Below are 13524 nucleotides of genomic sequence, written 5' to 3'. Positions count from 1 at the left end.
GACCAGTCATTCTTAAGTGGTAGAGTACATTGACTTTTCCTCCCTCCTTTCTTCTCTCCATCTCTCCCATCCTCCTTCCATTTCTCCATCTGTCCTTCCCACAATTTATATATCTAGATTCAAAGTTTAAAAAATTAATATTAGTCTGGCTTTAAAAAACGTGTTACACCTTGAGTGGTATAGATGAGGCCAGAATATGCCTAGGTATTTTATGGAGTCAGAGCTGAGGATATTGTCCCGAATATTTCAGAGAGGACCATTGTAGACAGTGCAGGGAACCATGCTGTTACTTAATGTCTTCAGAAAGACCCCTCCCCCCCAACTAGTATCACACCCCTGATGCCACTGATTTATTCCAGTGTTTTAACTGCCCTTACTGCTAGCAGGGACATTTTCATCAAGTATCATTTGAATTCTGTGTACTTTAGCAAAAGTTTATATGTATGCTCTTAATGTAAATTGGGAACTAAAAAAAGCCTCTTTTTAATGTAGTTTGTTAATAAGTATGTTTACCGTTGTCATTCTCCTGTGATCTTCTTGTCTCTAAGTGGCATTCAACCTTCAGTTTAATAATCTATTGAACAGGACCTATAATCTTCTTCCCAGTCAGTTATGAGAATGATGCCATTGCTTCTTGTAGAGCCAAAATCACAACATTAGTACAAGTTTATTAATTATTTCTCTTGCTGGTGGGAGTTGTTTGGAACTTTTGAAGACAGATTTATGATATTTTTAAAGTGGGAGAAAATGTGAAGCAAAAGGGAATGTGAATTGATAAGTTGAAAAAGATTGAGAAAAATGTAAATAAAATACTTGCTGAGAGATTATCAAATGGATCTTGGGTGTACATTTTCTGAAACTAGAACTCAGTTTGATCTGAAGTCATCATGCTTTCTAGCTGCTTTACTTCTTTTGCTATTAACGCTGTAGTTTTTAACATGAAATTTTAGGAAATGGTACATTGTGTTTACATGGGTGGAATTCTGTTACATTCTTCCCTTGTTATTCATGAACAAAGTTAAAGTCTTGCCATACGGATAGATGAAATAGTAAACTATGTTCATGTTCTTTGCTCTTACAGGATTACCTACTGCAGTCCTACAAAATACCTTTCAAAGATAAATATAAATATTTTGAATTGTGGCTTTTCATATATACGTTTGCCAAGTGTATTAGTGTGTGATTTTTTAAATTAGTATAAGATCACTTAGGTGTGTAAGTCCAGTAGGCATAGTGGTTTAAAATAAAATTAGGAGAGAAAATTCAAGACAATTTCAGTGTTGCTTATTTTTATTTGCTTGTTTGTTTATTTTAATTGTAAGTAGACTCCATGCCCAACATTGGGTTTAAACTCATGACCTTGAGATTGAGTCACATGCTGTATCAGACTGAGCCAGCCAGGCACTTTTCCTTACTTTTGTTTACTTTACTTTTAACAGTAGAAACTTTCACCTTGGAAGGTACCTTTTGGGACAAAAATGTTGTTTTCTGAATAGCCAATGAATATTTATATCATTTGGGGAAAAAACAGAGGAACTGGAAGAAAATCCCAGAGAGATTAAGGAATGCTTTTTCAGGGCTATTCACATAGAATTTATTTATTTATGTCTTTATGTCTCTATTTATTTACTAATTTTTAATTTTTTTAATGTTTATTTTTGAGAGAGAGAGAGAGGGTGTGTGAGTAGGTGAGGGGCAGAGAGAGAGGGAGACACAGAATCCAAAGCAGGGTTTAGGCTCTGAGCTGTCAGCACAGACCCTGACGCAGGGCTCCAATTCCCGAACCGTGAGATCATGACCTTAGCTGAAGTCGGATGCCTAACCAACTGAGCCACCCAGGCACCCCACAAAGAATTTATATGAAGCAAATTAGTTTGGGTTTCTTTTTATCTTGGGAGAAATTCTAACATAATTTTAAATTAAGGAAAGAGAAAATAAAACTCAGTGAATATAGTGGAACAGCACACATCGTTATTATGGCTAAAGGAGGTAGAAAAAAAGGGAAGGGAAAAAATAAAGGATTTCAAGATTGGAAGGAATTTTAACTGATCATTATGTTCAGCTCCTTTTTTTTCAGAGAGATAATATTGCAATTTAGGAAATGAGGTGGGAATCAGAGGGAAAGTAACCCAAACTGGAGGGTAAAGGTGGAGAAGGAAGTTTATCTATTAAAATTGCTTTCACCTTGTGTTTTCTAGAGGGTTTTGCATAAAGGATAACACAACAATAGGTTTTTAAAGGAGATTTAAAGCATAGGCATTTTTGAAATATTATCATCTCATTAATTTTTTATATAGTTTTTCAGATTATAAAAGCATGATACATGCTATTTCAAGCCAGGAAACCATTCTGAATATGAAATGTAGAGATTCCTCACAATTTCACCCTCACAGACATAACCACTATTAAAAGTTTATTGAATAAACATTATTTTTATTCACTTTTATAAAAATGGGAGTATACCATATATATTATTTTATAATTTGGCATTTTTAGTTAACATCTTGCATGCCTTTGTATATCTGTATATATAGTTCTGCTAATGTTAAATATATACATAGAAATCCACTGGGTGGCCCTTTCCATTGTGCCGTGATTTGTTAATATCGTTTCTTAGTGAAAATATTTAGTTGATTTCTAGTTTTTTAATGAATACAGAGAGTATACATAGAAGTACAAATAGTTCTTCAGTGACATTGGTGGTATGTTTATTTACCTTTTGTACTTGTGTTAGTATCTAGTAGGATAAATATTTCTGGATTTCAGAATGCAAACATAAAAAAAGACTCAAAGTGGCTACTAATTTGTATTTCCTTCAGGGAAGTATTTTCAGTTTTTTAGTCTGATAACCAAAACATGTTTATTAATTTGTAGTCCTTAGTTTGTGTCTTTTTGGTGAATTTTCGCAAAGCGAATACTCCCATGTGACCAGCACCAAGGTCAAGAAACCATATCCACAGAAATACCCTTGGTGACTGACTCTTTAGGCACTAAAACTATTCCGCCCTGCCCCCCCCCCCACTCTCCCCCCAGTGGTAAACACTAACACCATTGATGAGTTTTTACCTATGTTTGAATTTTATGAGTGGTATCATACAGAATTATGTAGATGCTTTGGTGTCTGACTTATTTTATTTTATTATTATTTTTTAATGTTTATTTTTGAGAGAGAGACTGAGTGTGAACGGGGGAGGGCAGAGAGAGAGGGAGACACAGAATCCAAAGCAGGCTCCAGGCTCTGAACTGTCAGCACAGAGCCTGATGCAGGGCTCGAACTCATGAACTGGGAGATCATGACCTGAGCCGAAGTTGGACACTCAACCGACTGAGCCACCCAGGTGCCCCTGGTGTCAGACTTCTTTAATTCAACATTGTTTTTGAGATTCAACCATGTTGTTGTGTCTGCTAGTTGTAGACTGTTCTTTTTCCTTGCTGTATGGTGTTCCATTGACCGAATATACAGTTAGTTCACTTACCTGTACTAATATTGATGGGCATTTGGGTTGTCCTACTTTTTGGATATTAAGAATAATGCTGCTGTAATATAAACATGCTTGCGTTTGTCTTCTGATGAACATGTATATACACTTCTGTTTGGAATTACATTGCTATGTTATAATTTTGTTTGTTTTAATATGTCTTTGGCCCATTTTAATATTAATGTTTGGTTTAGTTCTCTGTTATGTTATTCTTTACTGTTTTTAAAAAAAATTTTTTTTAACGTTTATTTATTTTTGAGACAGAGAGAGACAGAGCATGAACGGGGGAGGGTCAGAGAGAGGGAGACACAGAATCTGAAACAGGCTCCAGGCTCCGAGCTGTCAGCACAGAGCCTGACGTGGGGCTCGAACTCATGGGCCGTGAGGTCATGACCTGAGCCGAAGTCGGCCGCTTCACCGACTGAGCCACCCAGGCGCCCCTATTCTTTACTGTTTTTATTTGGCATTTTCTTTCTTCTTGTTCTCTCTGCATATTATGATCAGTTTTAGTAGATACTGACAAACATTTCTATAAAGTGGCTGTGTCAGTTTGCACTCCCAGTAGCTGTTTGCTTCACATCCTTGCTAATATCTGCTATTTTATTTTCCCATTCTATTGGGTGTGTAAAACTCCAAACCATATTAGTATAATCTATATGTTTCATTTGATATCTGGTCCTTTTTTTAATTCAGAATTTTCTGGTCAGTCCTGGTTATTTATTCATCCATTTGACCTTTAGGATTATTTTGAAGTTTATAAAATAAATATGCTGGGGTTTTTACTTATAATTTTATTGATTTATAAGTTACATTGATGTGAATTAGCAACTTGTATTATTTAGAGTCTTCCAATTCAGAATAAGACATGAGTTTTCAATTAATTTAGGATTTCTTTTATGTCCCCCAGTTGAGTTATATGGTTTGTTTTGTAGATCATTCACATTTCTTACTAAGTGGATACTTCATTGTTTTATGCTTGTGAAAGTGTGAGTATATATTCTTCTTTTTAATCTTCTAATTGGTATGAAAATCCTGATAAAAGTGTATTATTTCTTTTAAAGTTTTGCTGTGTTCTTTCTATTGGATATCGGGTATTCCTGTTTTCATACATGAAATTAACATGTCTTTTTCGTATGTGTGTGTTTATGCATTTCATTATTACTCTTCTTTCTAAAAGGAGTTGACAAATTTTCTTTTATCTGTTTGCAGGAACAATTTGAATAGCATCAGAACAGCCTACTCTTTGATTGTATAAAAGGTCACAAATGAAAAATCTGGACTTGATTTTTGGACTGTAGCTTTTTGCTTTCTCAGTTCCATACAAAGCATTATATTACCTATTTAGGTTTACTGTTCCATGAGTCAATTTTGCTGTTTATTCATTGGACCTTATTCTCAGATTTATGAACATTGAGTTAAGAAAATAGTCTCCTATAATTCTTTTTGCTTTCTTATTTTTTTCTAATTTCAGTTTCGATATTTATAGTTTCTCTTTAGATTTTGAGTAGCTGATTAGTGATTTATACATTATATTGAATTTTAATCAGAAATACAGTCTTTGTTCTTTTCCTATGTGGACTTCAGTTGATATTGTTATTAATTCCTCTTCTCTGATTTTGTAGATTCATGTTATTCTTTCTCTGAATTCTTTGTTTTATATGCGTATTAATTTGTTTTTATTCTTAGTAACATAGATATTTAAACTTCGAGCTTTCTCAGATTAACAGATAGGGTAATGGCCCACAGATTTTTGACATGGTTTTCATTTTAATTATAATTTCCTGGATAATCTATAATTATACCTTTGATTTCCCCTTTAGCCTAATATTTATGAGAGAGTATTTTAAATTCTCAGATTAGTGAATTTTGGGCTGTTGTTAGTGTTTTGTTGTCCTAAATCTCTGGCTTTATTGTATATGATTAGACTATGTTTTGTTAAGATGTTCTCTACTAGTCCCATGTGTGTTCACTTTTTGTGTAGTGTTGTGAATTCTTTAATAAGAGCATAATTCTCTTTTCATGATACAGAGTTGGATGCGTGAGTATGCCCTTGTATGTTCCAACTTAATATTTTCTGTATTCTTAGTTTTTTACCTCCTCCGTCAAGGCCTGAAAGAAATTTATCAGAATATTATGCCATTTTCTCCTTGGTAGTTTCAAATGTTTGCTATTTAAATTTTTTAACAGTTTTGTTGAAATACAGTTGACTTACAGAAAACTACACACATTTGAAGTGTTTAATTTGATAATGTTTTGAAATACATATCCCTACCGTGAGATCCACAATCAAGAAAACCAAAATATCCATTACCCCCCAAAGTTTTCTTGTGCATCTTTATCACTCCACATTGTTTTCCTCCCTGTCCTCAGGTAACCCCTGAATTGCTGTCTTTCACTATAGTTTACCTTTTGTAGAATTTTATTTTAATGAAATTATACGCTATTTTTTTTTCCTGTTGGTTTCTTTTACTCAGCATAATTATTTTCAGAGTCATCTATGTTGTGTGTATTCCTTTGTGTGTTGTGTTCCTTCCTTTCTATTGCCCAGAAGTATTCCATTGTATGGAAACACTATCTTATCCATTCATCTGTTAATGGATACTTGGGTTTTTTCCTGTTCGGCGCTATTATACATAAAAATGCTATAAACATTTGTGTCTAGTCTTTGTGTGGACATGCATATTTTTTTCTTTGCTTTTGGATAAATCCCTAAGAGTGGAATGGCTAGATCGTATGATAAGTATATATTTAAAGTTTTAAGACACTGTTCCTGTTTTCCAAGTTGGTTATACCATTTGGCATTTCCATCAGCAGAATGAGAATTATAGTTGCTTTATACCTTTGCTGTATCTGTTTGCTAGGACTGCCCTAACAAAATACCACAAACTGGGTGGTTTAAACAATAGGGATTTATTTATTTATAGATCCGGAGCGTGCGATCAAGGTGCTGGCAGGGTTGATTTCTCTGAGCCTTTTCTCCTTGGCTTGTAGATGGCTGTTCTCTTGCTGCCTCTTCACATGCTCTTTTCTTATGTTCAAATTTCCTCTTCTTAGAAGGACACCAGTCAGATTGAGTTAGGACTCACACTAACCTCATTTTAACTTAACCATCTCTTGAAAGGCCGTATCTCCAAATAATGGCCACATTCTGAGATACTGGGGAATTAGGGTTTCAATAATAGTTTGGGGGGGCACTTAAGCCCATAGCACTTGTTATGATCAGTTGTAGTTGTATAATTTAGCCTTTCTAATAGATGTATAATGGTGTCTCATTGCGGTTTCAATTTGTATTTCTCTGATGATGTTGAGCGTATTTTCATGTGCTTATTGCCATCCATGTATCTTCTTTGGCAAAGAAGATTTGGGGTTTGGTTTCTTACTAGTAAGTATTGAGATATCTTTATTTTGGATGCAAGGTCTTTATCGGGTACACGCTTTGAAAAATACTTTCTCCCAGTCTCTGGCTTGTATTTTCAATCTTCTAATGAGTGAAAGTTTTTCATTTTAAGTCCATTTTATTAACTTTTTCTTTAATAGATTGTACTCTTGGTATCTTATTTTACTTTTAAAGTTTATTTATTTTGAGAGAGAGGGGGAGCATGCAGGCATGGGAGGGGCAGAGAGAGCGGGAGAGAGAGAATCCCAAGCAGGCTCTGTGCTTACAGCACAGAGCCCAACGTGGACTTGAATAGTGATGGTGAGATCACCATCTGAGCCAAAATCAGGAGTTGGATGCATAATAACTGACTGGGCCACCCAGGCACCACTTGGTGTCTTTGCCAAACCCAAGAACACCAAAGATTTTCTCCTTTGTTTTCTTCTAAAAATTTTATAGCTTTTGGTTTTACGTCTAGGTCTATGGTCCATTTTTCAGTTACTTTTTGTATATGATATGAAGTATTGATCAGTTCTTTTTTTCCCCATATCTCAATATCCAGTTGTTCTAGTACCATTTGTTGAAAAAGGTTATTCTTTCTTTAGTGACTTTCTTTGCACCTTTGTTAAACATCAGTTGACCATAAAAGTATGAGTCTGTTTCTGAGCTGTGTTCTGTTCCATGGATCTTTTTGTGTATCTTCAGGCCAATACCACACTGTCTTGATTACTGTAACTTTTAAAAAAATTTTAATTCCAGTATAGTTATGATTACTATAACTTTTAAAATGAGTCCTGAAGGTCATGCATTGTAAGTCTTCAAAGGAAAAGTTCTTCCTTTTCAAAGTTGTTTTGGCTCTTCTTGGTTCTTTACATTTTCATATGCATTTTAGAGTCAGTTTGTAAATTTCTTCACAACAGTGTGTGAGGATTTTTATTGGGATTGTATTGAATTTCTAGATCAGTTTGGGAAGAATTGAAATCTTAACAGTATTGAACCTTTTGATCCATGAACATGGCATATCTCCCCTCCTTTAGGGGTCTTTAATTTCTCTCAGCATTATTTTGTAGGTTTTAGTGTAAAGTTCTTGTATCTTTTGTCAGAATTGTCTCTGAGTGTTTCATATTTTCTGACCCTATTGTTAAAGGTATTTTGTTATTAATTTCAATGCTGATTGTTCGTTGTTGCTTTACAGAAATACAGCTGATTATTTTGTATTGATATATTAGTTTTAATAACTTTTTTGGTAGATTTGATGGGACTTTCTTTGTAGATGATCATGTCCTCTACCAATAAATTTTATACCAATGTACTTTAATATGGGTCTTTTCATCCTTTGTTCTGGTTCGTGGCCTTTTCAGCAAAGAAAGTCATTTTTAGTTTTGGGACATTTTTCTAGTACTATTTTTTTTTTCTTTTTTGTTTTCCCCCATATTTCTGTTGTGAAACCTAGCTGTCCATATTCTAGTGTATGAACAAGAAAGGGCTCTGGAGATAAGGACTTTTATTTCTCTTGTGGAATCAAAATAGAACATAGGTTTTTTTTTTGCATATACTTTCCCCATTCTTCCAATTGTTTTTTTCCCTCAAGTTTTTAATAGTTGTACTGTGTCAGTATATTACAAAGCTTTAACTCTCACTTAATGTTACTTCTTCAAGTAACTATATAGTTAGCTATACTCGTATCAGTCTTTATATGTCTTTGTAATCATTTTAGTTTTCTGAAGCTTTAGTTTTGCTCTCTAATAGATTCCCCAGAAGTTGAGAACAACTTTTCTAGGGTTCTTACATAGTGTCACCTTGATACTTGAAGGTTAGTTTTGCTGGATGTAAAATTCTTGGCTTGCATTTTTGTAAGTATCTTAAATATATTTGTTTTATTCTGGTATAAAATATTGCTGGCAGTGTCCAATGATAATTAAGTCATGTGCTCTTTTGCCTAGAAGTACAAAGGACTTTTTCTTTAAAGTCTAATAATTTTGGGGGGTGCCTCAGTGACTCAGTCAGTTAAGCATCTGACTTTGGCTCAGGTCATGATCTCATGGTCCATGAGTTTGAGCCCTGCATCAGGCTCTGTGCTGATGGCTCAGAGTCTGGAGCCTGCTTCAGATTCTGTGTCTCCCTCTCTCTCTGCCCCTCCCCTGCTTGCACTCTTGTCTTTCTCTCAGCAATAAATAAACATTTTAAAAAGATTTGAAAAAAAAAAAGTAATAGTTGTTTTTTTTTTTTTAGAATATCTCTGATGCTGGTCATTCAGGGCTGGTAGTCTCAGATATGTGGTATGTTCTTTCAGTATTTAGCTTCGCATTTTTTTCAAGCAGACGTCTTTTGCATTATAGTTTTCAGTATTCGGTTCTATTTCTTTCTTGTTTTAGTCAGCAACTCCTGTTTTCTGTGTTATGTATCCTCACCCATCTTTAATATTTGTTATTTTCTATTGTATCTTAATTTTTATTTATCTCTTCATTTTCTTTTATTTAAAAAATTTCTCATCTTCCCTGTTTCTCTTAAAGCATGTTTGTGTTTATTTGCTCTTGTCTTCTAAAATAATGTTCATTTATTTTTTAAAAATTATTTATTTATTTTTAAGTGATCTCTACACCCAACATGGGGCTTGAACTCAATGACCCCAAGATCAAGAATCACATGCTCTTCCAACTGAGCCAGCCAGGTGCCCCTATAATGTTCATTTCTAAACTGGTGTTTTGTTTTTCCTTGAGTTTTATCCCCTCTTTTCTGAATTAAAAGAAAATTCTGACTTACATTCTTTCATGCCTTATATCATCTTAATATCTTTTATCTGGCTTTAATTAGTTAGGTGTGCTTTCATTGTCTGTGGAGGATTTGCTGTTTAATCTCTTTTTCTTATAATAACTTTGGGATCTGATTTTAGTGCTTTCTGTTGCTCATTTTTATGTGAAGTTATTTTTCACCAACTCTTAAAGTGAGGATTAGTTTAGGGTTTTTTTCTCCCCTCTTGCACTCCGTGTGTGTGTGTGTGTGTGTGTGTGTGTGTGTGTGTGTGTGTGTGTAATGTTTATTTACTTATTGTGAGGCACAGAGAGTGGGCCCAAGCCTCCAAGAGTATGAGTGGGGGAGGGGCAGAGAGAATGGGACAGAGAATCCCCAGCAGGCTCCCCTGTCTTAATCCTCAAGGCTTAATCCTACCAACCATAAGGTCATGACCTGAACCGAAATCCAGAGTTACATGCTTAACCAACTGAGTCAGCCAGGCACCCCTTTTGTGGTTTTTGTGCAGATAACTTGCATTTTCAACTTAGCCATATTTTTAGTTTACAGGAAGTTTATCAGGAAATAACTCCATTGTAAGCTGAGGAAGATCTGCATATTCGAATAGACTTCATAAAAGATTGTACCAATTTACATTCATACTTACAGTTAAAAGGACCATGGTATCCTCTTTTCAAAAAATATTAAAATATTCCATGTGTAAATTCTGGGTTTCGGTTCCATAAAAATCTGATAAATGAAAACACTAGCTAGGATATTATTCCACACAGTCACGCAGCACACACGAATGCCTGCCTTTGTGCCTCGGATACAGAAATGGGTCACTGGGTGTATAGTTTTTTCACTTACAATAGTTGTTGCCAAATTGTCCAGCAGTGTCTGAGGCTACCCATTTTTGTACATCCTTACTTATATTTTTAATATAGTTTCAGGTGTTTTAATTTTTGCTAATGTTGGCTAAAGATAAGACAAAAATCCTTTTTGTTAGGGCCCTTAAGGTATTGGGGGTGGGAAGGGTGCAGGACAGGGGATAATCCCAGCAAACTATGACATGCATTGTGGTAAGCTCTATGAAGGAAGCGTGGGGTGCTTTGGAGAGTCAGCCTCACTCCTCAGCACCCAAAGCACCTACTTCTCCAGGTTCCTCCAGGATGAAGAAGGAAGGACCAGCCCACATTTACCCTCCAACAAGTTGGAATAATATGTGAGTGTCTCTTAAAAGACTCTGAAGATAAAATTCAGGAATATGAGCAAATCCTCAAGACCAAACAAGCAGAACAATATGAATCTTTTGTGAAATGCACATAGGAGCAGGTTATGCGACAGTATGGGACAAGGTCAACAAGCTGTGTGTCCTGAAGCTTTCTTGCATGTCTGGGTACCAGGTTTGACCTCAAGAGATGGCTGCTGTGCACTTTTTGCAACTGGTTTGGTAACACATTTCGTCTCCAACTTTGCATCCTGAGAACACTAAACGTTTTTGCAGGTCCGTTTTATACAATTTGAAAGACCTTAAAACTTTCTGGTTGCCACAACCATATCTTTCTTTTCATCAGGATCTTTCATCCTGTTTTGAAGAGGTGGAAGTTAGGTGTACATTTATTTTTCACATGTTACTTCTTCAGGACCACATTTTTGAGAATGGCTTGTTTTCCTTTATTGTTTTTGGAAAGGAAAGTTCTATTGAAATTGCTTTAGTGTGAATAGAATAGTTTTATTAGTTAGAGTTTAGTTTGAAAATTTCTGAGTTTAATTCAAATGTATGCTGGTTCCTTCCAAAGTAAGGTAATATTCAGAGACAGTTCTGAGCAGATGGCTTGGAGAAATTTCCACCATACTCCTATTCACAGATTCCTTATCAATGAACATCTTTGACTTTTAAATCTAACCAAAAACTGCAACATTTTTTTTTGCCCATTCCATTATATATTGTTAACAAGCTTAATTGCAAACAAATAAAGTACTTCAGCTATTTGGGGAAAAAAAGTGCAGGGAGGTTGCTTGGGGACACACATGAGCCATCTTGGGGTGGTGGATGAGGAAGGCATCATAGAGGAAGAATTCCCTGGCCGGTTTGAATGTTGAGTGTACGGAGGTACAGAGGTATAAGCCTAAAGGATGCTTTTGGGGGGAAGTACAGGTGCTTTGAGGATGAAGTTTTTTTTGAAAGAAGTTCAGGGCAAAAAGGTAGGACGCCAGGTCATGAGTGGCCACATAGGGAAAGTCAGAGTAATCAGACTTTATTCCATAAGTGAAGGAAAGTCGTTACTAGATTTTAAAATAGGAGATGACATGATCTGATTAGGTATATGATGTAATAGAAGGCATAGAATTAGTTATGTTTTGAGCTTGGGAAATAACTGGTTTTAAAAGGAATCAGACTACTGAGGACAGGGAGGGTTTTGGGCAATGGGTGTCACAGCTACCTCCCTATTTGTAATGCTTTTTCTATTAAAGGCCAGACCATTCTTGTGTACATAGTTCTTCCAGAACTCAGGCCTATGCCGAGTCTTAGCCTGTAATGTATTACATTTGTTCCTCTTTAAATCTCCCTGGAGAATTTTAAGGGAAGCTCCACTCCTCTCCAGCTCAGGGTCTGTTCTCAGCCTTGTACTTTCCGAGAGAAAGTTGGAATCCTTAGTTTTTGCCCCCTCCCCAGGAAGGGAATGCTCACATTTGGCCCAAGGATCTGAGCTAAGGTCCAGAGTTCAGAGTTATGATTTGTCGCTCCAGTCCACCTCCAGCTTGCCTCACAAAGAGGTGCTCTGCATGAAGCTGGCACCATATGTTTACAGATCTGTCCAAATATGATCCTGGCTGCTTACACAGTAATGATAGTACTTCATTCTGATGCCTAAAGGCTGTAAAGATTTTAATAAATATGCATTTAAATTTCAATTCCTGGTACTCATTTGCACCCTCTCCCTTGTGTGCTTATTTTTAAAGCCAATTATATTTATGTTTGCAGTATAACTTACAGTTCAGTATTTCCCTTCATTATAACATTTGGTGTCAAATGAATTTCTTTTGCTCATTTTCCTTACAGAGGTATTTGATCTCAAAAATGTGTAAATTTACATCTAACCCTTCTTTTTAACTTGAGTCTCTTTAATCTGATTCCAGCAGACTTCTGTCCTTGGGGCATTTATTTCTGGCATTTCCATTGGAAGACCTTTATTCTCCTTGCACATCACATGACAGAGAGAAGTGTAAGTGGCAGAGACTAGTACCAACAACAAAGTCTGCCAAGCATGAAGAAAAAGTTGAATATTGGGTTATCAGCAAGTATGACAGAGGCTTGAATCAGAGGTTTAGATGAGAGGAAATTATTGTAGACTGTAGAGGAGAGTTTCTTAGTAGTTCTGGAACCACCAGCCGAGGCTGTGATACATAGACTTCGATTTCCGAGATATCTGATGTCCATAGTAGATTACTCGGTTATATTAAGATCATTTCATTCCAAAGTGTGGTCCTGGCACTAGCAGCATCCCATCACCTGGGTGCTAGTTAGAAATGCGGATTCTTGGACCTCACTTCAGACCTCCTGAACCAGAATCTCTGGAGGTGCCTGGGGCACAGCAGTTTTGAATTTTAAGGTTCACTGTTACTAGGTAGAACGTAGAGAAAATAGAGCTCATTGAATCAACAGTGTTAGGAAATAATGCTAGTTATGTAACTGAGTACTCGGTTTCAGAGATTCTTTCTCCTGGAGATTTCTTTTTTGTTGTGGTAATCCTTGTTAGTAGCTATAATTTCAATGAAAACAGAATTCCAGAGACTTGACATTATATTGAATTGAGCATTTATGTGATCTCATTTTACGGACTGTCTTTCATTTTCTATAGCTTTGAGATCTCAGCCTTTCTCTGTTTGTTACTCAAAGAGTACAACTACTCTCTCCTATTTCTTTCAAGTTCT

The 13524-nt window shown here is 35.8% G+C and overlaps 1 protein-coding gene across 15 annotated transcripts in view; it reads left to right on the top strand.

Moving 5' to 3' along the window:
- Window positions 1-13524, top strand: part of XKR6 (XK related 6) — a 95713-nt gene that overhangs the window by 47915 nt on the left and 34274 nt on the right. Inside the window, exon 3 of one of the 15 annotated variants that reach the window (XM_042935008.1) lies at window positions 4412-4444. The exons of the other annotated variants lie outside the window; for them this stretch is intronic. The gene's annotated coding sequence lies outside the window, so the exon portion shown is untranslated. Of the gene's footprint in view, window positions 1-4411; window positions 4445-13524 lie in introns of those variants that run through there. 15 annotated transcript variants of the gene reach the window in all.

The sequence above is a fragment of the Panthera leo genome, chromosome B1, assembly GCF_018350215.1.
Source record: "Panthera leo isolate Ple1 chromosome B1, P.leo_Ple1_pat1.1, whole genome shotgun sequence".
In the NCBI taxonomy this organism is placed as follows: Eukaryota; Metazoa; Chordata; class Mammalia; order Carnivora; family Felidae; genus Panthera; species Panthera leo.
The sequence above is the reverse complement of the archived record's forward strand: the minus strand, read 5'-3'. Positions and strand labels throughout refer to the sequence as shown.